The sequence below is a fragment of the Halichoerus grypus genome, chromosome 1, assembly GCF_964656455.1.
Source record: "Halichoerus grypus chromosome 1, mHalGry1.hap1.1, whole genome shotgun sequence".
In the NCBI taxonomy this organism is placed as follows: Eukaryota; Metazoa; Chordata; class Mammalia; order Carnivora; family Phocidae; genus Halichoerus; species Halichoerus grypus.
In genome coordinates, this window is record NC_135712.1 from 77,913,296 (window position 1) to 77,936,806 (window position 23,511).

A 23,511-nucleotide genomic window follows, 5' to 3' on the forward strand; every position below is an offset into this window, starting at 1 on the left:
GAGAAAATACCAAGGAATGCAATTGCTGGAGTATGTGGCAAAGGCATGTTTATTTTTGTAAAAAATTGACAAACTGTCTTCCATAGTGGCTGTATCATTCTGCATTCCCACCAACAATGAATGAGAGTTCCTATTGCTCTACTTCCTCATCAGCATTTTGTTCTCAGTGTTCTGGATTTTGGTCATCCTAATAGGTTTGTAGTGGTATCTCATTGTTGCATTAATTTGAAATTCCCTATTACATATGTTGCTAAGCATCTTTTCACATACTTTTTTTGTGTGTGTGCGTGCCATATATGTATCTTCTTTGGTGCAGTGTCTGTTCAAATGTTTTGCTCATTTTTAAATTGGGTTGCTTGTTTCCTAACTTGAGTTTTAAGAGTTCTTCGTACACTTTGGATAACAGTCCTTTATCAGATATGTGTTTTGCAAATATTTTCTCCCAGTCTGTGGCTTATATTTTCACCTTCTTAACAGTGTCTTTCACAGAATAGGAGTTTTTAATTTTAATGAAGTCCAATTTTCAATTTTTTCTTTCAGGTATTGTGCTTTTGGTGTTTCTAATTAGTCATTGCCAGGGGCACCTGGGTGGCTCAGTCGCTAAGCATCTGCCTTCGGCTCAGGTCATGGTCCCAGGGTCCTGGGATCAAGACCCACATCGGGCTCCCTGCTCCACGGGAAGCCTGCTTCTCCCTCTCCCACTCCCCCTGCTTCTGTTCCCTCTCTCGCTGTGTCTCTCTCTGTCATATAAATAAAAAAATCTTAAAAAAAAAAAAAAAAGTTTAATTAGTCATTGCCAGACTCAAAGTCACCAAGATTTCTTCCTATGTTATCTGCTAGGAGTTGTATAGTTTGGGGTTATATTTAGGTCTTTTGTAAAAGGTATAAAGTTATGTCTCAATTTGCTTTTTTTTTTTTTTTTTGCAGGTGGAAGTCCAATTGTTCCAGCACCATTTGTTGAAAAGACTCTCCTTTCTCCATTGAATTGCTTTTGCTCCTTTGTCAAAGATCAGCTGGCTATATTTGTGTGAGCCTATTTCTGGGCTCTCTCTTCTGTTCCACTGTATATTTGTCTTTTTTTGCCAGTGCCACACTGTCTTCATTACTGTAACTTTATAGTAAGCTTCATTACAGTTGGGTAATGTCAATCTTCCAACTTGGTTCTTCTTTAATAGTGTTGGTTATTCTGGGTCTTTTGCTTTTCCATTGAAACTTTAGAATTACCTAGTTGATATACACAAAATAACTTTCTGGGATCACTACTCCCTTGATTGTGATTGCATTGACTTTATAGATCAAGTTGGGAAAATCTGATAGCTTGACAATATTGAGTTTTCAATCCATGTACATGGAATATTTCACCATTTATTTAGATTTTTTAAAAATTTCTCTCATCAGAGTTCTGTGGTTGTTCTTATAGAGACCTTGTACATATTTTGTTAAATTTTTACCTAAATAATTCAGGTTTTTTGGTACCAATATAAATGGGATTGTGTCATTAAATTTTAGAAGTATTAACTAATATCAAGTGGTAGTGGTATTTTTCAGGTTAAAATGTGGTCTGCATAATCCAAAGATGAAAAATTAGTGGCTTACGTGACTTCGGACATGAAGTAACTAACAGCAGGGCTCTGAGGTCCTGCTGCCAGAAGGGTGTCTAATGGTGTTACTGTGGCAATGTCACGGTACACTGGAAGGAGAAATCTCATTTGCAGCTGAGACTCTAAGAGTGAAATAACTTTTTCCATCCAAAAGAGTTTAAAACACTTCCACCTTGCCTCAGATCCCATAGAAATAAATGGGCAACAATAGCCTTTGCAGAGAGGGTGCAGGTTACAGAAATGGAGAGCTATGGCATCACCCAACAATTTTTCCCACTAGCAGAGTAAGTAACTCACATTGTTTGTAGATAAAGATAAAAATTCTTACCATAGGTTATAAGCCTAGAGTGGTCTGACCTCTATCAACCTCTTAAGCCATATGCTCCCTCCTCTGCTTGACTAGTCTGGGCTTACACATCCTTTTCTTTGCCACACTTCTTCCACAGGGCCTTTGCATATGTTATTTCTTCCCCTCTTTAGCCGGATCATGTATCACTTCCTTGATTCTCCCAAGCCAGGCCTTTGAAAGTACTATATACTTCTGAGCATTTGCCACATTGTGACTTTACATTTATTTATGTGATTAGCTGATTACAAGACTGTAAATTCCATGAGGGAAGGCACTGTGTCTGTTTTGTTCACCATTATGGTTCTAGTGCCATAATTGTTGAGTGAATAGATGATTGACTGGATATCCTATAGAATCATGAACTGTGTATCTATTTTCATTTTGGAGTATGGGGACCACTCAATGAATCATTTTTATTGTCCTGAAGGACTCCTCTAAGTATTATGGCACAAATAGATCCCTGGTATGGGTAGTTCCCCACCCAAACACTATAATCAATATTCTGGTTCCTAGACCAGTGGAAATGGAGTTAATAGACTCCTTTATAGAGTGTTAGCTTGGTGAGGCTTATAGTTGTTTGGGTAAACATTAATTTGATTTTTTTAAAGGTTCTTCAGCAAGCATTTATTAAATGTCCACTGTCTGTCACACATTGTGTTAAATGAGAACCATGTATGAAACCACTTAGCCATAGTGTCCATCTTGGAAGACTGGTGTTACAGTGTGGGCGAGATGCACATCAATTCCATGCCAAGCTGAATGGTCAAGGTGAAGTCATAGTAGGTACTACAACTGTTGGCTCTAGGGCCCAGGCTGCATGTTTTTTTGGCTGTACAGTTTCTGAACCTTTGGGAACTGAATGTCTTAGGTGGATCCTTCATGTTTTTTCCCCCCAGTCTCCTACCACTCCCTACTCTCTCATATCTGGCTTGGAATTTCTTCTGTTTTCATTGCCTGCCTGCTCCCTAAGTGCATCCAATTTGTGGCCCTTGGCTGTGTCCAACTTCCCCCTGGGGTCAGTGGCTGGCCAGAGAGAAGGGCTGCTTTTCTCATTCCTATTTCGTACAAAGAACTGTGGGGGCCACCAGCAGGATCACACAGGCCCTGATGAAGAACTCACAGTTCAGTCAAAGAAGTGACATGCACACAAACAGCCAGAACACTCTGTCTCAGAGTGTTTACAAAGGCGGCTGTGAGAAGGGCAGGGACCAGAACACATGTTCTGGCCCGTGTGTTTGTAGGTCCTGTTTATGGTAAAGGGGTGGCAGAAGGTGAGGTAAGAGTAGTCATGCAGGCCCTCCTCTTGTCCTCAGTTGGTGAAATTAACTGTGGCTCTGTGGCTGTGGGACCGTAGGCAAGTCACCTCGACTTCACCTCTTTGAGCTTCAGCTTTTGTCGCTATAAACTGCTGGTGCTATCAGGGTGCAGTAGGGTTGTTGTGAGGTTTAAAAAAGGATGACGGTGCAAATGCTTAGCATAATACTTCATATAGTACAGACAACCAACTATTGTTGACTATGAAGCCTGCTTTATAGGAACCTTTATAGAGATCGTTGCAGATTACGTGTTGGCAAATCTGGGGCCCACCTTTCATAGGAAGCCTCAGTAGGGGGTTGGGCACTCCTCTTCCTTGCCCAGCCATTGGCAGCAAAGAACATTCTGTGCCAGCAGGAGGCCTGCCCATGTGACCTCTTCTCCTTCTTGGCTGTTCCCACTGGCAAGCCATGAATAGCAAGAAACACCCTCCATCATGCTGAGAGCTTTTCCCAAGAAGCCCAGATGGAAGAATATTCTGTGGTTTTGCAAAGCCTGAGCCTCTTCTGGAGCCAGTTCTGGTGGAGATACAGAGGACCTAATTGTTTTATGTTCTTCAGTTCCCCTCCATTGGTGGCCACTTAAGCCCTCCTTTAACACAATGAATGGAAGGCTTCAAAGAGTCAGCATTTGACCATCTCAGCTTCCAATGGTCACAGGAACACCAAGAGTGGCAGGTTTACAGATTCAGAGAGTTTCAGAACAGGAAGGTGTCCCAAGTTTCTCTGTCCACCTCTCTCAATTTACAGCTATGGAAATTGCAGCCCAAAGAGACAAAGCCAGTGATAAACCTAGATCTCCTTACTTTCCAGGCCTGGGCTTCTACCATGACATCCAGCTGCTTTCCCCGTATGGAAAGAAGCATTGAGCATGAAAGTGTGCATATGGTTTCACTAGTGCCAGTTATTACAAATGACAGGACATCAGGTTCAGGAAAGAAAAAAAAAGGTTGTATGCCTGAAGGAGGTATTTATTAGCTTGTGTAACTGAGTGATCTAGGAGGATATCTGGCTTTGGCAACATTTGTAGGATCTGGTTTCACCCTCTCTATCACTAAGGTCCTCTTCCTTGGTATCACCTCCATTCCAAGACTCTGAAGGCTGCCAGAAGTTTCCAGGGCTAAATCCTTTCATGATCATGTGCCATGGGAAAATACAAAAGGTCTCTGTCTCAGCTTTCTCTGCAAAGATCCCAAGGATCCCTCTGACTGGGTTTCTGGTAGCACACGTTCGGATGTAAGCCAATCACTGGGGCTGGGGATCTCGAAGTTCTAATTGACATAGGCCCGAGCCTCATGCTCTGCCCCTGGGCTGGAGACCGGCTGCTCAGACCCTGGGGACTAAGAGTGGGATGCTACTAGGAAAGGGAAATGGGCTCAGTGGCCAAAAAATAAAAAATGTCCTCGGTGCCTCCATAGTGCTCCTAGGTGTGATTATGAATTTGAGTGTGTCTTTGGTTTATCAAATCTTCCATCTCCCTGAATTGGGGAGCACTTTGCTCTCTAGCAAGCTGGGTGCTTGTAACAGTAGAAATGAACTTGGAAGAGGGTGGAGCGTTTCCGCAGGTGAAGCCTAGGTCTGGGGTTTAGGTAACGTGATGCCCTCCTGGTCATCAGCCACCCCAGGTCTTGTTCTGCATGTGCTTCTGTTAAATAAAACATGAGATAAGCAAACAAACAAAAATCAAAACAAACCAACAGATAAACAAAAACTCAACAGCCCCATCTTTCTGACTGCTAACAAAGTCTGACTAAACATATTCCAGTATAAGACAGGGCTGTTGTAGCTATAAGAGGAGATTTCTTGATGCTTGGGAATATGCAACACACCTCACTGAGCATCAGTTTATTCACCTGATAAAAGTCAGGGAATATTTAATACTGGCCCAGAGCTAACCACTTATGGAGCACTTTCATGACAATCATTGCCCAACCTGGATGAAGGCAAAGTCCTACCTATCCCCATTCTACAGACAGAAAAGTGAAGCCCAGAAAAGCTGAACAACGTGACAGAGTTCCCCCCCAATGTGTCAGTGGCACTTTTATCTTTCAATATGTCATGTTTTCCCTGAAGAAGATGAACACATTTTAAGTGTTAACACTTTATTATTCCCCATTTTAAAGGGAAAGACATTTGAAATGCAAATTAACATCAACAATGTAATGCTACCAGATTGGCAAAAAAAAAAAAAAAAAAATTAAAAAGAGTGATGATATCAAGTTTTAGCAAGGGTGTAAGAAAATAGGTCCTCTCATACACCGTTGGTCCATCTGCAAATCAGTACAAATTTGGTAATTACCTTTTATAATGCAATATAAAGCATGTGTGTGTGCGGGGGGTGTTTCTAAAGAGGCACATAACAGACGTGTTCATTGTGCCGTTGTTTGTAATTGAGAAAAAGATAGAGACTACCAAAGGTCCATTCATAGAGAAACGGCTTAACTGTGGTATAGTGATATCCTGAAATATCAGGGAAGACAGTACATTTATGGCAGCTAACATAGCTAGATTTCTACCATGTGTTAAGTTAAAAAAACTGTAGAACAATATATATAACATTAGACCATTTATATGAAAAACAAAGTGCAAAATGAATCGAGGCATTTCTTTTTTTTTAAGATTGTATTTATTTATTTGAGAGAGAGAGAGAGAGAAAGAGAAAGCACGGGAGGGGAGAAGGTTAGAGGGAGAAGCAGGCTCCCCACTGAGCAGGGAGCCCCATGTAGGACTCGATCCCATGACCCTGTGATCATGACCTGAGCTGAAGGCAGATGCATAACTGGCGGAGCCACCCAGGTGTCCTGAATCGAGGCATTTCTATATGCACATATAATTAGTTACGTAGAGTGAAGTGCTAAAATGATATCATAAGCACTAAAAGCTAGAGTGCGGTGAGGACGAGGAGGAGAAGGGTTTGGAATTAGTAGGGAGTAGGGGTTGGGATCAGGAGGGACAATCAAAGGGATGCTTGCAATCAAAAAAATTTGAATTTTTTGCAGTAAAAATATATTCACGTTCTATTTGTATAATTTAAGATATTAAAATAGAAAATAACGTGAGGTTTTTACTAAAACGTGCTAAGTCATTTGAATTAAGAAATGTCTTATTGGTAGCTGAGTTTAAAGGGAAAAAGTGCTGACTCCTTTCAGTTTTCTTGGTACCAGGTAGCCTTCAACCCTTTGTTAAATGTGTAGATCCGCAGAACTTTAATGCTAGAAGGAAGTTAGAGATCATGGGAGTTCACCTGCACAGAGGCAGGCCACTGGGGACTAGAGTCTAGTTACCTCCCTAGTTCTTTTCCAGGAGACCCATCTGGGAGTCAGGTCGGGGCCACATGACAGCTCTCAAAGCCTCAGGGGAGAGAATCACAATGCTTCATTCCCTTCTTTCTCAGAAGGATGACATCAGCCAGTTGTCACGGAATTATTAGGGAGCTGTCAGACAACAGAAATGCTGGGGAGTGATGTCATTCCTCTTGTTTCCATTTTTCTGAAGCTCAAAGTTGAAATGGTTTGCCCAAGTCCCAGTGGCTGCGGGACACCTTGGGCTCAGTCTTTGTCACAGCCCTGGTAGGGCTTTGCCATACTGCTCATATCACATGGCCGCAAATCGTGACTATGCCTGTGGCCCCTGCTAGGTGGAGGGTTCTGTAGTGTCTAAGACCAGATCCCAGTCTACTTCTTAGCCCAGCTCTTATCTCATGTCCAGCTGGCCTTCAGGGAATGTGAATTATGTAAGAACCTTTCTGGACTCAGCTTCTTTTTCTCTAAGTAAAGGGTGTGTGCTGAATTGTTACTATTCTTTTCAGTTGGAAGGGTCTGTGATTTTAAGATTCAAGTCTTCACTTCATTGATGCTCCTCATCTTTAACCATATGGTCAACTCCTTCTACATCCTGCAGAGGTTGGGAATTTCAGCTGGATGAGAAGCCCAAGGACCAGGCAGTCCTTTCTTGTGTGGGGAGAGAGGAGGTTTCTGCAGGAACCTTCACTGTGATGTCCTTGGCTGATGCGGGCTAGGAAGTAATAACACCTTGTGTTTATGTAGCCTCTTGCCACGGAGGAACTCAAAGGGCTTCCCAGACATGATCTCACTGTTTCTCATTATCATTCCCTGGCATGCCTGGCACCAACGGGTTAAGTGGTTTTCCCACAACTATCCAGTGGCGGAGTTAGGACCGGGACTCAGGTCCCCAGACATCTGGGCTTCCAGCCTGCTCATTGCGTCCTGCGGCTTTCAGGATGGCAGATCTGCCTTCGCGGAGAAGAGACGATTTTCCATCACGGTTGTACACTTCGGGACATCTGCTGAGGAGCGCTGGGGAAAACGACTCCTCTCTCCTGCTCCAGGCTCATGAAGCTGATGATGTATGCACTGATGATAGAGAGAAATTTGAGCAAAGGGTGACTCATGCCCGGGAGGAATCTGGCAATGAATCAGGAAACATTTATCGAGGCCAGCATGGACTATGAGGGGACATTGGAAACCTGGAGCCATGGTCTTATAGCTTCAGTGGTTCAGTGGGTAATGTGCTTCAGGAACGCAATGTCAGAAACCTTAGTGGGCAGTCCAGTTCACGCCCTGATTATTTCCTAAATGATAATATTAACATTATGGAAGCTGGGAATAGGGCCCGACCTTCCAGTCAGGAGATCTGTGTTTCATTCAAGTATTATGCATTTGGGTGCCATGTGCTATTGGAAAAATTACTTAAACTCTCTGTTCTTCAATTTCCCCATTCATTAAAATGGGTAATGCCTCCCTCATCAGTTTATTATAAAGAACAGATAACAGAGAATATAAGCCAGCCCTGGTTTTCCAAATATTTGGGATACTTGATAACTCCAGAGAATACTCAAAGCCATAGTGATAGCAACGTTGGCAAAGATTTTGGGGAAATTGATTTCATATCAAAATAAGCACAAATTTTTTGTCAAGTAGCAAGTTCAAGTGAATACATTTTAAAGATAAATTTCACCTTGCCTCAGAGGTAGAAAGGGGCATGACTGACCCTCTATCTCCAAGTCCTACGGGGTAGAATTCCATTTTTCTCTTCACAGGATGAAGAAGTTTGAGAAGTGTTTGTCTAAATAGTCCATTGTTTTGATCTCTCTGAGTTCTGTGTCTGTGTCTATTTTGGTCAGTTAAATGGTATTAGCTCAGGTTCCTGTAGCAATGACTTCCCAATTTTTTTTTTCTAATATCATGGCCTCAGATTTTATCAAGTGTCAATATAACAAATGGTTGCATGCAGCATGATTCTGCATTTTGCCTGCAAAATCACTGCTGAAGATCTGGTCTCCGGTCTCCTATATAAGCCTGCAGGTGATAAACCTCTTCCTCAAATTTCCTGCCTGGGAAAAGTTTATCTCCTCTGAAAAATAGTTATTTGTACTTTTGATCACATCATAAATACCAGGTAGCACATCACTTTCTATTTTTGCCTTGGCAGTCAGGAGGCTCGGAGCTGTTTTATTCTCCTATTTAGTAAAAGTCATTCCTGGCATGATTAATTCCGTTCCTTCATACAGTGGCAGGTCTGTATATTTGACCCTCTGGTGTTTTACTATAAGCCTTCTTCAGTTTTTTGTTTTTGTTTTTTAGAAATAGGGTATCAGTGATAAGGAAGCTGATTGGGAGATAGCTTTATTCCAAAGCAAGTGGAAGAGATACTAAGACCCACGTTTTAAACGTGATTTAAAATCAAATTCCTCCAGAGGTGAGGCCCAAGGCAAGCTTGGAGGGAGCCTGGTTTGCCGGTCAGCCTGTGCGGTGTCCATTGGACAGCTCCGGCTTAGGCAAGGTGGCCACTGAGCACCCGCTCTTCTTCCCACCCCACTCCCCACATGGGTCCTTCTCAGCCTGTTTGTTACGGCAGCAGTCCCACCCCAGCATTTGCAGGGCAGGTAAGAGTACAAATGGAGGCTGTTGGTCCTCCCCCCACCCTCCTACTCTCTTCCCTCCTCGGCAATGCTACACACTGGATTGGCTGGCATTGGCACACCAATTACAATTGTCTCCCAAACTTTTCCACTGAAGTATTTCTGAGGGCAGGGAAGAGTAAGATGTGAAGGCTGAGCATCAGTCACACCCCCCGACCCTTGGAACAACCCTAGTCCTATGGGTGTGCATCTGGGACTGTGATAGGCTTTGGGGATAAAGACCCAGGGGAGAGATGAGGAGGGAAACAGACATTGGGCCATTTGTGTGGGAAATTTCAGGGTCCCAGGTACCTGGAGTTTGCTCTGGAAGGGAGATGTAGGCTCCAGGTACATATGCTCATGGGTACGCTGTAACGTTATAAATCTCTGTCCTTACTCTACCCCTCATCCTCGGAGGCTGGATGGGACTTCCCCACCCATGGTGAAGGCCCGAGCTGGGGCCCCTTAAGCATGAGTAGGACCAGTTGCCTGGTTCTGCTGTTACCTAGCAACCCTCATGCTTAGAAAGACTGCTCTCGTCTTCAAACTGACCTGTCCTATGTCCCCCTCCATCATGGGATCCTGAAGTATTGAAGCTGGGAGGGGATTGTGGAGGCCAACTGTCCTTTTTTTTTAATTTGGCTCCCTGAGATCAAGACCTGAGCTGAGATCAAGAGTCAGACATGTGAGCAACTGAGCCACCCAGTGCACCTGGAGGCCAACTGTCTAAGCCCTCATTTTACAGAAGGGAATACTGAGGACTTGAGAAGCAATTAACTGGTTCGAGTGCCTTAAGTTGTATTCTGAATATTTGTACCGAGTCCTCCGAGGATGAGGGGTAGAGTAAGGACAGAGACTTACAACGTTACAGCGTAGCCAGAGCCACGGGGTTTAAAACATTCCGAGAGGTTAGTGGATGAAGGATGTGAGAGAAAACGAAAGGTGGGAGGGGGGAAAATTTCATATCCAACTTCCACCATCAGAAAAAGTATTTTCCCCCCTTGGATATACTGTAGTCACTCAAATGTGCTATTGCACAGCAGAGATAAAAATTAATAGCTTTGTTTCCTGTGATCTCTTTATCAGCCGAAGTACAGGACTATGGCTCTCAGTTATTTTAATGGAAAAAACTGAGGTTGTATTATCAGGTGATAAGGCTGTGTCAGGGTTATTTTATTTTCTTATCTCCCTTGTTCAAGGTGAAGTGTTCCAGCCTTGATGGATGAGCCGGGCTACCGTGACTGTGATGTTCCTTGTGCCTTGATCTTACTCCATCTTTTAAGATAACTGCGGCAGGTGAGAGAGGACTCCGGGGCCAGATGATTCTGAGCACAGAACCCAGGGAAGTCTATGATTGCTGGGTCCTTGTCATAGGACAGGTGGCTTGAGAGCTTTGCAGACTCAGTCACATGGCCCGGGTCGCCTGCACTGCAGAATCTTTCACGACTCCTCCAGGAGAATTTATTTAGCAAGCTCTGACTGGTGATCTCGAATGTTCCCAGTGTAATGTCTGATAGGGATAGAAAGATGAGTCATGCTGGTCCCTGTTACCCTAGGGAAGCTCAAGCTGACAGAGGGTTGCAAGTCTGATCACACGGGAAGGATGCTTAGTCACATCTTCCTCCTCTGGGCTTCTAGAGTGCATCTACCTCTCTGCACTCTGGCTTCTGTCATGGTATGTCTGCGTGTCTGTCTCTTCCCGTACTAGAATGTATGTTTCCCTGGGCAGAGATCAAATCCTAGATGCAGTTTCAGGTCCAGCTTCAGTGCCCGGCTAAAACATAATCAATGTGTGTGCACTAAATTAATGTGTGAGCAAATTCATTAGTTTGTTCGTTCATTTATTCATTCATTCATCATCCAGTGTCTGTTGCTCATTTCCATTATATAACACTACCTCCTCAAGTCAGGTCTATTACTGATATCAGAGATTTAAAAAAGGAGTAGCTTTGGGCCCCCTGGGTGGCTCAGTGGGTTAAGCGTCTGCCTTGGGCTCGGGTCATGGTCCCAGGGTCCAAGGATCGAGTCCCGCATCGGGCTCCTTGCTTCGCAGAGAGCCTGCTTCTCTCTCTCCTGCTCCACCTGCTTGTGCTCTCTCTCTCTCTCTGTCAGATAAATAAATAAAATCTTTTTCTTTCTTTCTTTCTTTTTTTTTTTTTAAAGGAAGTAGCTTTGCTCTGTGTGTGAGGTGTGGCTCATGAAGCAGGACAAAGGAACCAGCCGTCTCAGCTCCCTCCCTTGTTACTCCTGCAAAGACTCTGTGTTTCTCATCCTTTGTCAGCCCTACTGGTGACTCAGACCTACCGTGGACCAGAAAGACTGCAGATGTTATAAAATGAGTACTGGCCACTCGTGGGTCAGGCTGGGTTCTAACCGCCCAGGTTCTGCCACTTCTTAGATAGGTGACAGGGAACAGGTTGCTTCTCCTCTCTGAGTCTGTCACTTCATCTGGGAAGTGGAGATCATATAATTCTGTCTTGCCTTCTTTTTTTTTTTTTTTTAAGATTTTATTTATTTATTTGAGAGAGAGAATGAGAGAGAGAGAGAGAGCACAAGAGGGGGAGAGCGGGAGAGGGAGAAGCAGACTCCCCACTGAGCAGGGATCCCGATGCGGGACTCGATCCCGGGACTCCAGGATCATGACCTGAGCCGAAGGCAGTCGCTTAACCAACTGAGCCACCCAGGGGCCCTCTGTCTTGCCTTCTTCACAAGGTTTTTAAAAGAGTCATATGAAAATGGGTGTGAATGGTAAAATGCGCATGGAAAGTAAAGATTATTAGATAATAAAGCAGCTCCCTCTTCACCCTACCCTAGGGCCCTTCATGTGCTTTGGTAAAAAGCCTTCCCATAGGCGTACCCTGCCTTCCTTTTTGTATTTAGAATAATAATTTCTTTGATGTATTATGTTCCAGAGACTCTGGAGGAGTGTCTTGGCAAGCAATGGGACCTGGTCCCCAAGCCGCTTTCATAGGAGGGCAGCCACATTTCTCTAGGAGCCCCCGTGGAGCTCGGGGAGGAGTACATCCCCAGCCGGGGTTTTCTAATGGGGATTTTACAGTGATTGGCTAAAAAGCCAATGAAACAACCATCATTGGCTAAAGGAGCCAGTGAAATTCCTCTAGGCCTGCATGACTCAGCCCCAGGAGAGGCTCGTTCCACGGGATAATCAAGGGCTGCGCTGAAGCAAGGCAAGGCCTAGGAAGCTCTCCGAGATAAAAGGCAGCGTCTATCAAAATTCAATTCCAGACTCCCCTTCTCACTGCTGCTAGGATGGAATTGAAATAATGATGATATCTCCTTTCAGCTGGTCAAAGTCCCAGAGCCCCAGGCCTAGGGATGACTCTGCAGGAGAGATCTTGGACAAGTTCTTGACCAATTCGGTTTTCCCACCTCTTATCTGTCAAATGAGCAGGCTGATTAATTCCTGAGGTCCCTTCTAGCTTTGACATTGTGTCATGCTGTGATATCCAACTCTCTGACAATTCCTGGATACTCCGAGGTGAATTTACAGGCATGCAGCCCTTGTCTTGTGATTCCCCCAGTGTACCTCTGGGTAGCCTGAGCCCCAGTCTCCACATGAGGTCCCTACATATCCATTAGCAGGGCCTGGAGGACAATAGGAGCAGCTCTTCTCCTCCAGGCGTGGCCCTGCATTAGGACTCACTCACCCCTGTTGCGTTTAAGTTGAATGTTGGACCGGGACGCAGAACGTTGAGTTCTAGTCTAGATCAACTGTGACTTGCTCAGTCCCTTCAAAGCTCAGCTCCAGTAAACTCTCTGGTTCTCCCAGATTCCCGTCTAGAAGATTCTGTCCCTCCCTGGTCCTCCTTGTAATTTTCTTACCAGCTTGTGAGGGGGCGTGGGGGCTGGCTGTCATCTGGCTGCCATAGATCCTGAGAGAGTTTTGTACATGGTAGGTGCTAATAAACATGAATCTGTGACCTGAGGAATTTGAGGTTGGGATTTGAATTAGATCTGGGTTTAGATTGTACAGCTATAACAAACACATTTCTATGATCTCCTTGGTGCTTGGTTAATGATTCTCAACCAGGGATTTCTGGAGCCCAGAGATCTATTTAGGTAGTAATGATGTGAGAGGGAAGTCGATAGAATTACTTGGTGGCAAGTGACAAAATCCCAACTCAAACACACTAAAGCAAAAAAAGGGGGGGTATTATTGGGGACAGAGCTTGCTTCTGGTTTGACAACCAAGATATCTGAGCTATTGTCCCTTCTGCCCCCCATCTCTCATCTTTGCTTTCTTCTTATTTTGGTGCTATGCTCAGGTGCACTCCATGTGGTGGCCGTATAGCTGGCAGCAATACCAGGGTAAATGAAGACCCATTTCTACTCTAACTTTTTCAAGAGTGCTGGGCTTATCTCGCAAAGGTCATTATTAGTTAACAGTTTAGGCAGCTGAAAGGGAAGTAGCCTCTGACTGACTTTGGTCCAAGCCCATTCCCGGAGCTGGTGGAGGTCTAGGAACTAGGGTGGGGAACGGTGTTGCTAAAGGAAAAGGGGTGGCGCTGTGACCAAAAGAAGGGGAATTGATGTCCATGGCAAAACCAACAAAGTGTGTCTTTAAAACATGTTCAGTTTCAAAAAGCCAAACAGAAAGAGTCCATTTACTAAATGTTAAAGCCAAAGAAGCTAAGAAACATGTCCAGGTGTTTTGTTTTGTTTGTTTTGTTTTGTTTTGTTTTTTGTTTGTTTTGTTTTTTTTGCCTTTGTCTGAAATTATATCAGCTCAGTTTGGGAACACTGGAGATGTTCCCACTCCTTGCCTCTTAAATCACGGAAAGGACAGTGAATTTCTGGTATACCCCATTTAACGATGCTGATTCATTTTAACCGTAATTTCTATGAGATTTTTTTCCTTGAAACATACCATATTATACATATCATATCATAAATATTTCTACCTGGGATTGGAGAGCTAGGGTATCCTCTCAACAAATAAGAGCTAAATAAACTTGACTATGCCCTTTCTGACCTACACTACAGGTGGCTTTCAGCCAATGGGCACTTCAACTGTACTTTGAGAATGGAGAGTCTTTGGCAACTTGTGTTTTTCCTCCCCAGGGCCCCCTCTTTCCGGAGCATATATATTGTGCTCTGGTCAAGAGCTTTACCATCTACACCTGAAAGTGTATGGGAGTAAAATATTGAGGGAAGATGAACAAAGTAAGTTGAGTAACTTACTGGAGCTAAAAATGCAAGACTCAAGAGACCTTCAAAAGAAGGGTCCAGAATGAAGATGCAGAAGTACTTAGGTGATTGTGGAAGTCTTTTGACCTTCAGGAGGGTCTGGTGAGCACACCTGAGCCCAGTGGGGAAGAACTTGTGATTATAGGTAGGAGAAGCCATGGCCAGGGAAACTCATAGCTTCAGGGTATTGGAAAGAACCGGAAGATCCATTTCCTAGGAGAGCCGGAGGCTGGGAACAACCTCTTGCTGGGGCCAAGCTGTGGTAGTTGTTTTTTTCAATTTTAAGTGTTTACAAACGTTAAAGAAAAATTTTTTCATTGCTTTATGGAATCATCAGAATATCTTAAGGGAAAAAAAAAGTCTCCTCTGCCTGGCATCCCTTGTCTTTAAAGAACTCACTCCCTTTTCAAGTTTTACTTTTTTTGTGTGTGTCATTCAATTTGGTTAATCTGGAGCATCATCTTTTGTAGTAGGCTTGAGGGGGTAGGTACAGTGGGTTCTAGATCTAAGGGGTTTAGAGAGCCAGGCACTTCCTAGATATTCCTGCCTGAGGACATACAGTGGCTTGGGGAGGTACCATCTGAGGGAGAGTCGGCAGTCACGAAGAAGGGAGCAAGTCACAGAGAGGGCAGTGTGGATGGCATGCCGTGGGGAGGAAGTCGCAGGGAGCCCCCGAGCCCCTTCACGGTTCACACCGAGCTCAGTGTGAATGAGCACCTGTACTGAGTTTAAAGCTGTGTAAGCATGTGGCCTGTTTGGGCTACCGGGGTAACCCAGAATAAGGCAAGGGCCCAGCTGCTTCCCCAAGTCATAAGATCTCCACCGTCTAAACCAGGAAGAGATCTTAGGCCTGTTGCTTGTTCCACACAAGGGGAATAGGGCTTAGAGAACAGAGGATGACTTGCCCGCAGCTGACAGAGTGTTGGTATGTTTGCTCCACCTCTAGTATCAGGATCAGCGAGGAGTACTGGTTAAAATTCTGATTCTTGGGAGCAATTCTGGACTTATGAGATTAGATGCTCTGGAAGTGGGCCCAGGAGTCCACATTTCAGAAAGCACCCCAGGCCATTCCTAGACACCTCAAGTTTGAGAAGCACTGGTCTGAGGGTCTGATGCTGATTCATATTCCACTTTGTGGATGGGCTCCTGACTCCAGGCTCAGCACTTTCTCTTTGATACCAGGGGCCCATGGGAGCTGGGGGTGTGGATAAGTCCGTTGCAGGACGGTGACTGAGGGGGCCAGGACACAGTAGGGGGGACTGTGAAGAGTGAGGTTGTGTTTCTAATTCTTCCTGCCATGTGAGAGGGCCTGCAAGCATCTTTTCAGACCAGGTGGAGGGAAACTGAACAAGAGATTCCTGTCTGCCCGTCAGGCACCAAGATGCTGAAGTGTATGTGTCTTGAAACTCTGTGACTCTTTAAAGTCCAGCTGCTCATCTGACAGATGAAAAAACTCACAGCAGCTCCTCTGTCTGTTCTTCAGCTAAAAGCTCCTCCACCATCTCCAGGACCCCATGTGTAACAGTTTCACAGGCTGCCATGTGTCCTTCCTGGCTTTCAATCTCCAACAAACCTGATGAAACCGCAAGAGATGGTCTCCGAATTTCAACGACAGAGGTTAAAATGAAAAGAATTGGTTCTTTCTGTTGTTTTTAAAATGATATAGTTCTTGGCTGATCATTAAACTAACATCTACTTCCTGCTATAAATTTGTGTGTATTGTCTTCTATATCATGATATGAAGACATCTTTTAGCATTTTAGGCCAGATTCCTTTGGGATGTCCGAGGACCCCAATATAACTAGAGGTCAGTTGTTACGATTTTATTTTTCAATTATAAATAGTCAATAGATTGTTCATCAAGTTACTAAGAATGGTTAAACAAAAGAATAAAATAGGTTTTCTCTTTAAAAGCTCGGCTTGTATTGGGGCGCCTGGGTGGCTCAGTCGGTGAAGCGGTCCAACTCTTGGTTTCGGCTCAGGTCGTGATCTCAGGGTCCTGAGATCTAGCCCTGCACCCAGCCCCGCATTTGGCTCTGCACTGGGCATGAAGCCTGCTTGGGATTCTCTCTCTCTCTCTTTCCTTCTGTCCCTCACCTCCTGACTCCTCTCTCATGTTCATTGGCTCTCTCAATCTTTAAACAAAACAAAACAAAACTCTGTTTGTAGGTACATATTTCTATAAGACATTTGACAGGGATTCAGGACAGGGATCTGATGCGTCCCTGCTCTAAATACGCTATGTGAACTTGGACAAGGCACCACTTTCTCTGGGCCTCAGTTTCCCCCATGGAGTAAGATGGTCAGACAGGTGATTTCTGAAGACCTCTCCAGCCCTGAAAGTATCAGGGTAAAGTACCAGGAGGTTATGAAATATCCCACAGTGTGGGAGGGAGCAAATATGTCATGATTTCGTTCCAGTTTAATCTGTTTCACATTTAGTATAGTCCAAACTGTGATAGGTCCTCCGTGGAACACAGATGACTCACTTCCTGTCCTAAGTGGGTCTTCTCTGAAGTGTGGAACAGATCCTTCCTTCAGATATCAAGCTAGCTAGGGGGGTCGAGTCTCATGTTCTTATCTGTGTCAAATTAAACCCAATAATCACACACACACACACATACATTAAAGACATGACAGTTTAGAAGTTAGGTGTTCCCGAAAAGTGTGTCCATCAAGTTTTTATAAACATGGTCACATTTGAAATAGAGTAGCTGGCAACTGAAAAAAGATTAGGGTGAAACTTTTTGTAAGGTGACGGATGTCTTTTATGTAAGTAATTATGAAGGCTGGAAAAGCCCAATGTATTTACCACTTCCTCCAGGGAGTCACCTCTGACTGCTGCTGATTGTGTTTATTTATCTGCCTCCCCACTAACTTCTGCTGTACTTTAAGAGCTGGACCCACATCAGAAGGTACAAAATTACAATCTTAAATCCACTGACTCCTAAAATGTTAGAGCCAAAAAGGAACTTTGAAATGTCAAATCTCCTCCCCTCCCCTTTATCATTCATTCATTTGCTTATTCATTCATTCACTTAACAAATATTTATTTAATGCCTACTGTGTGTTAAGCACTGTGCTAGGCAGAAGACATAGAGTAAAAACAAGGCATAAAAGGTTTCTACTCGCATAGCATTTACATTTTGTGTGTGTCAGGAAGGGGCAGGCCATAAACAAGTAAAGTATGTGCTAAATAAGAAGTTAATGGAATGGGGAATTACTGGTCAGGTAGGGAGAGCTACTTTAGATAGGCTAGGATTGGCAGAGAAGATTCCTGTAAAGAGGTGACATTCAAACAGCTCTCTGAAGAATGAGAAGGAGCTAACCATGGGGAGCGCTGAGGGATGGCAGGAAAGAAATAGCTGGTACCTGGGGCACCTGGGTGGTTCAGTCGTTAAGCGTCTGCCTTTGGCTCAGGTCATGATCCCAGGGTCCTGAGATCGAGCCCCACGTCGGGCTCCCTGCTCAGTGGGAAGCCTGCTTCTCCCTCTCCCACTCCCCCTGCTTGTGTTCCCTCTCTCTCAAATAAATAAATAAATAAAATCTTTAAAAAAAAGTAGCTGGCACAGGTGGATGGTGAGGGAGAGTGGAGAACTTGGAAACCTGGAGGCAGGAGAAGTATAAAAAAGAGGCTGGATGAGGGTTATTGCAGGGGGATGCCAGGAAGTGGATGGTTTAAGACAAATTTTGGAGGTGGACATACAAGACTTGTTTCTGGATTGGACAAGGGGGTTGAGAAATAGGAAGGCATCAAGGGTGACTCCTTATCTTTTAGCCTGAGAACTGGGTGGAAGTTATTTATTGAAGTGAGGAGATTGGGGAAATCCAATACAGCTTGGGGAGGAAATCCAAGAAAACTATTTTGGATTTGGTGAGTTTGATATTGTTATTGGATGTTCAGGCAGAGATTCTAGAGAAGGCATTGATTCTTCTTGAAAAACTCTCAAAGTGTTTCAAAGATGTTAGCTTTATCTCCTCAACTAGACCAAAATTCCCCTGAAGGCAGGCATGGCTCATATTTCCTATTTCTTCTGACTCCTCCATAGAGTTCAGACTAGAGGAAAGTAACAACACTGTCATGTTCCCATGTTCTAGAATTAGAGAGACCTGGTGTGCTGAGTTTGTTTATACTGGGTCAGAAGAGCCAATCGCTAAAATTTCAGAAATGTTGCAAGTCAACTGCATTTGGCCATGGTGGGAGTATTTCCACATGGAAATGGCAAACTACAGATCAGAACACTTTTCCTCAGAGAGCCAGGTCACCGATAGATCCAGAGTCACCAACTCAAATGCCCTTAGGGGAAAACAAGATAACATTTGTAAGTGATTTGTCTAGGTCTGGAAACGAAACACTTCTCCCAGTGAAATATCAAAGCATGCTGGGTCCTAGCTAGGCTAAATGGCTAGGCTAAAATTAATACCTAAAGTCCAGAAACTTATATTTATCAATCTAAAATATATTATTTCAGGTAATTACAAAACATTCAGTTCCCCTCTCAGACTCCCCCATAAACATCTTAAAATTCACATGATAGGAAAGCCGCCATCAAGGACATTTTCCCTGAATTCATACAGTCTGGCTAAAGATAAAGCCAAAGGTTCACCTCTAATTAGGGAGAGACGCATTCCCTCTGAAAAAGTAAAGCTCTAAGATGTCAGTTGCCATTGTAAAGATGCCAATCCAGTGTTGCTAGATCTTATACTTTTTCAAGAGAAGGCTGGGTTTTAATGAGAAACTTCCCAGCTGTTAAAAGTTGACTTAATTAAACAAACAAACAAACAAACAAACAAACAACAAACCACTTTGGGCCAAGCAAAACACTTGAAAGGCTTCATTGGGCCCAAGAGCCACCAGTGTGCAACTCTATTTGAGGCTCTTATACATGGTCATCTGTCTGGCAGAGGGGAGAGGGCCCCCCAGAATATGCCAGAAATCAACTTTCTTGTCAACCCTGGCATGTGGGAGCCACATCAGACTTATTTAAGAAACATTGTTCAAGTGACATGTGTCATACTGCAGCATGGTAGAGCAAGTGCACATCGTCTGTATTTGTTTTTCCCACTTAGCTGTGGGCCCCTCTAGGCGATCACCATGATGCCATGCATATAGTACTCAGGACTGCTCGCTATGGAAGGAGCTTTAGAAATGACCAACTGGTTTATGGAATACAATTCAAAGTATGAGGGGTGCCTGGGTGGCTCAGTGGATTAAGCGTCTAACTCTTGATTTTGGCTCAGGTCATGATCTCAGGGTCGTGAGATCGAGCCCCGCATTGGGCTCTCATGCTGGGGTGGAGCCTGCTTGAGATTCTCTTTCTCTCTCTCCCTCTGCTCACCCCCACCCTCAAAAAAGAACATGTAAGTTGGGACTTGGTTTTGGTTCTTCCACTGACTACTGTGTTGCCTTAGGCATGTCCTTTTTACTCTCTGGTCCTTGACTTTCTTATCTATAAGGTCTCTTGTTTCAAGAATCGTAAGCTAATAGTAACAGTCACAGTTATTGAGCCCTGTAAGGCAGCCATTGGGCTAAATGCTTTCCTTGAATTTTGCCAGTGCTTACACTAGATCTATGAAGTGAACACTATTTTTATCATCTCCATTTCAGAGATGAAGAAACAGATGCACAATGCTATAAGTAACCTGTCCACGTTCATACAATTTGTAAGTTATCAGTGGAGGCGATTTGAAGTGAGGCATTTCATTCTGGAAATGTAATAGCAATAAAAGTACTATGAAAAATAAAAGGATGACACAAATGTAGAATCAGAACATTTTGGGGAGGCTCAGGGCCCTGGCATTCCTAAGGCTCTTGAAAAGAATGATGCTTGAATTTGACATTCTTTTCTGCATTTCACACTGTCGAAATGACATTAGAATCAACGTGAAGATTAGACTCAGTGACCTCTGAGGGATGTTTTAGACTAATTCAGAGATCTAGTCCTATTACTTCTTCAGTAACCTCGAGCTAAATCTCTCAGTTTCTCTCTCCATACAACAGACTTGAACACATTAGCACTTCTTCCAGCTCCAAGAGTAAAAGGTTCTATGCAGAATTTAATACAAAGCTAACACGAGTCAGGATTCTTTTTGGTTGCAAACTACAGAAACCTAACTCAAACCAGCCTAAACCAAAGAGGGGATTTAGTACCTTAGTAATCAAAAAGCCTGTGAGTAGCCTTGCCTTAGGCTTAGCTGTATCCAGAGGCTCAGAGAGTATCATCAGGTTTTCATCTCTCCAGCTCCCTTCATATATGGGCAGAATAGTCACCTGTAAAACTTACATCCTATCAACTAAGTAAACCCAACAGGGAAAAATAATCATCTTCCCCGAAAGCAGAAAAGTCATCATGAGGAACTGGATTGACTTGCTTTAGTCTCATATTTACCTTTATTGTGGTCTTCATCTTTACATGGGGACCAGTCCCAGGACATATGTTTGCTTCTTTGGTTATGTGGGAAGAGTGTCTTGTACATAACACATGGGATGGGTTTTCCACTGTATCAGAACTTTCTGTATGAGAAGAGAGTAGGTGCCAGGCAAGTAGAAACACAGAAGTTGACTCCAAGCAGCTTCACCTCCCACTTAAAAGGAAGACTGGCAGAATGGGCATCCTGGCTCTGAACCTTCAGCTCAGAATCACAAGCTGTTTTGTCACTTGTCAGTATTAGAAACAAGTCTTGTCTGCTGGAAGTTTTCCTCCATCTTCAGGGACACTTGAACTCAAACAGTGACATCAATGAATGTCATGGAGTCATTATTTTGCCTTGTGGTTACCGTTCTTTAGAGAAATATATGCAGTGATGATCTCAACACAGGTAATAAATTAGGAAAGAAATGATCATTCTTGAGCAAAGTTTGCCAGAGCTGTATTAATTTATGAGGACCCAGCCAATTAGGCAACTTGGCTAAAGCGTCTGATTTAACTCAACACCCCTGGTTTGTACTGGAGAGGGTTACCAGCCCCTTTGCCTCTTTTAGCTGGCACAAGTAATTACTTGCATTGAGGTAAAAGGGCAGAGGGCAAAGGGGCAGGAAATACCAACCAGCAAGAAGTAATGACAAAACCTCTCCTGGGCAGTGACTCCTGTGAGGCTCATGGACAGAAAATAATTTGATCGGCCCTCCACTCCAAAACATCTACATTCACAGTTTGGATATTCACAGCTTGTTAGAGCTGGACGAATGTTTAGACATTACATAATCCAACTCTTTTATTTCACAGCTGAAGAGCTGAGGTCCAGAGAGGGGACATAACTTGGTCAAGGTAGTACGGCAAAGTCGTAGCTGAGCCGGAATTCAATCCCAAGCCTCCTTATTCATTTCCCAGGCGCTCTTCTCTGCCTGGCAAGCTCCCTTTGGTTTTGCCTTCAGGACTCCGGTAAACATTTTGAATCATGGAAGCTTTGCCCATGAAGAAGCTTCATTTAATTTGATCTTCACTGGAAATCCAGGGAAGAGAAATAAGTTACTGGTGCAATGCCGGAGACTTATATACTCATAACTCTCATTTCTCTAAGCTAGAGGAAGGAAGGGATAGCTGAGACTCTTCCACATTAGAAAATCTAAAGGTAACTCATGAGTCGTTGGAAGGTGGTGAAGGGACATAAGTTATGTTTACTTTCCAAAGCATATCTGCATTTAGTTAGTATGGAAAGAATGCTCAAGGAGGAGCGTAGGGATCTAAAATTCCATTTGGATGTGCGTTTTGATGGGTAATCGCGACAACTCATTCTCTCTGGGTTTTGGATTTCCCATTTGTAAATTTAGCTGATTCTTAATGTCAACCCTGTTGATCCATCTCAAGCTTGAGCGTGTCAAGGGAGAGGGCAGTCTAAATTTTACTGTGCTTTCAGTATCATTGTTATAGATAGAGAAGGAACTCTGGATGGAAGGTGGCCAAACTAAGCCAGTCCTTGTTTGCAGACGAAGTGCCCTCTTTGCTAACCTGGCCCAGTGGAACGAGCACAGGGCTAAGAGTCTAGGACACAGCTGTGCTTCCCTATGCTCCATGACCTTGAGCAAATCCTTGACGTTCTCTAGGGCTCTTTTTAAAAAATGGGATTGACATCTTTGCATGCTTGCTTCATAAGGCTGCTGCATGGAGAATAAAGGATACAGAAATGCTTTATGGCTTGCAGGCTCTTTTATATATGTGACTTCATACTGAGTTTGTCCTTCGTGATGGAGAACAATGTGAAAACAACCTGTAGAACTAGTCAGGAGTTCAATGTGGCCAAGACAGCACCAAAGGAACTGAAATTTCTTTTTCTTGAGGGCATTTTGTTTTCCTGATAATAGTGCAAGTTGAAACAAGGCTTAACAAAATATCTATACATCCAGTTTGCCTGGGGTAATCCTATTTGCTGTGGTCATCCTGGTATAATTATTAATAACACACTTTGTTCACTTTCAAAAGTCTTTCTTTTTTGGCAATAAATGACATCATTACCCCTAAACTTAATACCGTTCTATCCAGCCTCTTCATTTTACATACTGGGAAATAGAGGCTCAGAGAAGAGAAATGACTTCCCCAATTTACCCAGAGTTTGTCCAGAGCCTGGACTTGGCAAAGCCCTTCCCTTTGTACCTGGGAAGAAAGGGGAGGGGAATGCAGCAGTGAGAGAATGCCTCCCTTTGTCTGCTTTCCAGCTTCTTAAAGCAACTTCTTAGCAAGAACAGCCCCACCCCTCTCTTGATTTCCTGGAAAGTGATCAGCAGTAGTGTAGCTGCCAATGGCCATGAGGGAGCTGGGGAGTGGAGCAAACATTACCAGATCCTGGAAAAGGAAGTTGTTTTCTCCTTTCTACTCATAAGAACAACCTCAGGGGGAGAACCACTGCCTATTAATAACTGGCCCTTATTTAGATGCATCGTTTTTCTGTTATCATTCATAAAGCACTTTCATATTCATAATCTTAATTGATCTAATTTTCACTGCCTTTGGAAATGATCTTGGAGGCATCTTTACTCACATTTTGTAGTGAGAAATGTAAGACCTACGGAGACAGCTCACTTGATCTAGTTTTTGCAGGAAGTGCAGTTGGGAGCAGAGCTTGGTTTCCTGTCTCCTGGCCCCTGTATCCCTTGTACTCCTTGCTTCTGGCAGGGTCTACCCT

The 23,511-nt window shown here is 43.8% G+C and overlaps 1 long non-coding RNA gene across 2 annotated transcripts in view; it reads left to right on the plus strand.

The window, feature by feature from the left end:
• Window positions 1-16,011, plus strand: part of LOC118546828 (uncharacterized) — a 66,010-nt gene extending 49,999 nt beyond the window's left edge. For both annotated transcript variants that reach the window (XR_004922792.2, XR_004922793.2), the window contains exons 3-4: window positions 10,383-10,479; window positions 15,875-16,011. This is a non-coding gene — a long non-coding RNA (uncharacterized LOC118546828). The remainder of the gene's footprint in view (window positions 1-10,382; window positions 10,480-15,874) is intronic.
• The last annotated feature ends 7,500 nt before the right edge of the window (window positions 16,012-23,511 follow it).